At 36.8% G+C, this 3,182-nt stretch overlaps 1 non-coding gene across 1 annotated transcript; it reads left to right on the top strand.

Annotated features, from left to right (window-relative positions):
* Positions 1-1,713: 1,713 nt before the first annotated feature.
* LOC112773888 (small nucleolar RNA R71) lies at positions 1,714-1,821 on the top strand. Its single transcript, XR_003188412.1, has one exon. It is a non-coding gene; the product is annotated as a small nucleolar RNA R71 (small nucleolar RNA).
* Positions 1,822-3,182: the final 1,361 nt, after the last annotated feature.

Genomic DNA, 3,182 nt, shown 5'->3' with positions numbered 1-3,182 from the left:
ACAGTGAGCTCCCATGGAGCCTCACAGATAATCAGAGCAAGGTTGGAACCTCCCAACACCAAACTTAGAGTTTGAATGTGGGGTTTCAACACCAAACTTAGAGTTTGGTTGTGGCCTCCCAACACCAAACTTAGAGTTTGACTGTGGGAGCTTTGATTGACTCTGCAGTGAGAGAAGCTTTTCATGCTTCCTCTCCATGGTTACAGAAGGAGATCCTTGAGTTTTAAACACAAGGTTGTCCTCATTCAGTTAAAGGATCAATTCTCCTCTGTCCACATCAATCACAGCTCTTGCTGTGGCTAGGAAGGGTCTTCCAAGGATAATGGATTTATCCTCATCCTTCCCAGTGTCTATGATTATGAAATCAGCAGGGATGTAAAGGCCTTTAACCTTTACTAACACGTCCTCTACTAGTCCATAAGCCTATTTTCTTGAGTTGTCTGCCATCTCTAATGAGATTCTAGCAGCTTGCACCTCAAAGATCCCAAGTTTCTCCATTACAGAGAGTGGCATTAAGTTTATTCCTGACCCCAGGTCACACAGAGCTTTCTCAAAGGTCATGGTGCCTATGTTACAGGGAATTAGGAATTTACCAGGATCCTGTTTCTTTTGAGGTAATTTCTGCCTATCCAATGCATTCAATTCATTGGTGAGCAAGGGAGGTTTATCTTCCCAAGTCTCATTACCAAATAATTTGGTATTCAGCTTCATGATTGCACCAAGGTACTTAGTAACTTGCTTTTCAGTAACATCCTCATTCTCTTCAGAAGAAGAATACTCATCAGAGCTCATGAAGGGCAGAAGGAGGTTCATTGGAATCTCTATGGTCTCTAGATGAGCCTCAGATTCCTTTGGTTCCTCTAAGAGAAACTCCTTATTGGTCATTGGACGTCCCAGGAGGTCTTCCTTACTGGGATTCACGTCCTCTCCCTCCCCTTTGGGTTCGGCCATTTTGGTTATATCAATGGTCTTGCACTCTCTCTTTGGATTCTCTTCTGTATTGCTTGGGAGAGTACTAGGAGGGATTTCAGTGACTCTTTTACTCAGCTGGCCCACTTGTGCCTCCAAATTTCTAATGGAGGACCTTGTTTCATTCATGAAACTTAGAGTGGCCTTAGATAGATCAGAGACTATATTTGCTAAGCAAGATGAGTTCTGCTCAGAATTCTCTGTCTGTTGTTGAGTGGATGGTGGAAAAGGCTTGCTATTGCTAAACCTGTTTCTTCCACCATTATTAAAGCCTTGTTGAGGCTTTTGTTGATCCTTCCATAAGAAATTTGGATGATTTCTCCATGAGAGATTATAGGTGTTTCCATAGGGTTCCCCCATGTAATTCACCTCTGCTATTGCAGGGTTCTCAGGATCATAAGCTTCTTCTTCAGAAGATGCCTCTTTAGTACTGTTGGATGATTCCTTCAATCCATTCAGACTCTGAGAGATCATATTGACTTGCTGAGTCAATATTTTGTTCTGAGCTAATATGGCATTCAGAGTATCAATTTCAAGAACTCCCTTCCTCTGAGGCGTCCCATTACTCACAGGATTCCTTTCAGAAGTGTACATGAACTGGTTATTTGCAACCATGTCAATGAGTTCTTGAGCTTCTGCAGGCGTTTTCTTTAGGTGAATGGATCCACCTACAGAATGGTCCAATGACATCTTTGATAACTCAGACAGACCATCATAGAATATATCCAGGATGGTCCATTCTGAAAGCATGTCAGAAAGACACCTTTTGGTCAGTTCCTTGTATCTCTCCCAAGCTTCATAGAGGGATTCACCTTCCTTTTGTCTGAAGGTTTGAACATCCACTCTAAGCTTGCTAAGCTTTTGAGGAGGAAAGAACTTGGCTAAGAAAGCCGTGACCAGCTTATCCCAAGAGTTCAGGCTGTCCTTAGGTTGAGAGTCCAACCATACTCTAGCTCTGTCTCTTACAGCAAACGGGAAAAGCATAAGCCTGTAGACCTCGGGATCAACCCCATTGGTCTTAACAGTATCACAGATCTGCAAGAATTCAGTCAAGAACTGAAAAGGATCTTCAAATGGAAGTCCATGAAACTTGCAGTTCTGTTGCATCAGAGAAACTAATTGAGGTTTCAGCTCAAAATTGTTTGCTCCAATGGCAGGGATTGAGATGCTTCTTCCATGTAAATTGGAATTTGGTGCAGTAAAGTCACCAAGCATCTTCCTTGCATTGTTATTATTTTCGGTCATGTTCTCTTCTTTTTCGAAAATTTCTGTCAGATTTTCTCCAGAGAGTTGTGCTTTGGCTTCCCTTAGCTTCCTCTTCAGAGTCCTTTCAGTTTCAGGATCAGTTTCAACAAGAATGTTCTTATCCTTATTCCTGCTCATATGAAAATGAAGAAAACAGAAAAGAAGATATAGAATCCTCTATGTCACAGTATAGAGATTCCTGTATGTGAGTATAAGAATAGAAGAATAGAAGAAGAGAAATTCGAACACTAAGAGGAAGGGAGGGTTCGAATTTTGAGATGAAGAGGAGTGTTAGTAAATAAAATAATTAGAAAGAGATGAGGTGGAGAGAATTTCGAAAATTAAATAAAAAGAAAAGAAAAATATTTTTGTTTTTAATTAAAATTAAAATTAAAATTTGAAAATTAAAAAGAAAAATAAAATTTAAAACAATTAATTAATTAAAAAGGAATTTTGAAAAAGAGGAAGGTGATTTTCAAAAATCAGAGATAGAGAGTTAGTTAGGTAGTTTTGAAAAAGATATGATTGAAACAAAAAGATAGGATTGGTTTGAAAAAGATTTGAAAATTAATTTTGAAAAGACAAGGAGTTAGAAAAGATTTTGAAATTGATTTTGAAAAAGATATGATTGAAACTTAATTTGAAAAAGATTTGAAAAAGAAATTTAAAAAGATTTGATTTTGAAAATTAAAGTTAATTACTTGACTAACAAGAAACTAAAAAGATATGATTTAAAATTTAAAGATTGAATCTTTCTTACTAGGCAAGTAACAAACTTAAAAACTTTTTGAATCAATCACATTAATGGCTAGTATTAATTTCGAAAATATGAAATAAAAATAAGAAAAAGATTTTGAAAATAATTTTTGAAATTTTCGAAAATCATAAAAGAAAAATGAAAAAGATTTGATTTTTGAAAAAGATTTGATTTTTGAAAAAGATTTGAAAAAGATAGAATTTTTAAATTG

The sequence above is a fragment of the Arachis hypogaea genome, chromosome 18, assembly GCF_003086295.3.
Source record: "Arachis hypogaea cultivar Tifrunner chromosome 18, arahy.Tifrunner.gnm2.J5K5, whole genome shotgun sequence".
NCBI lineage: Eukaryota > Viridiplantae > Streptophyta > Magnoliopsida > Fabales > Fabaceae > Arachis > Arachis hypogaea.
Note: the sequence above shows the minus strand (reverse complement) of the source record. Positions and strands in the feature narration are given on the sequence as shown.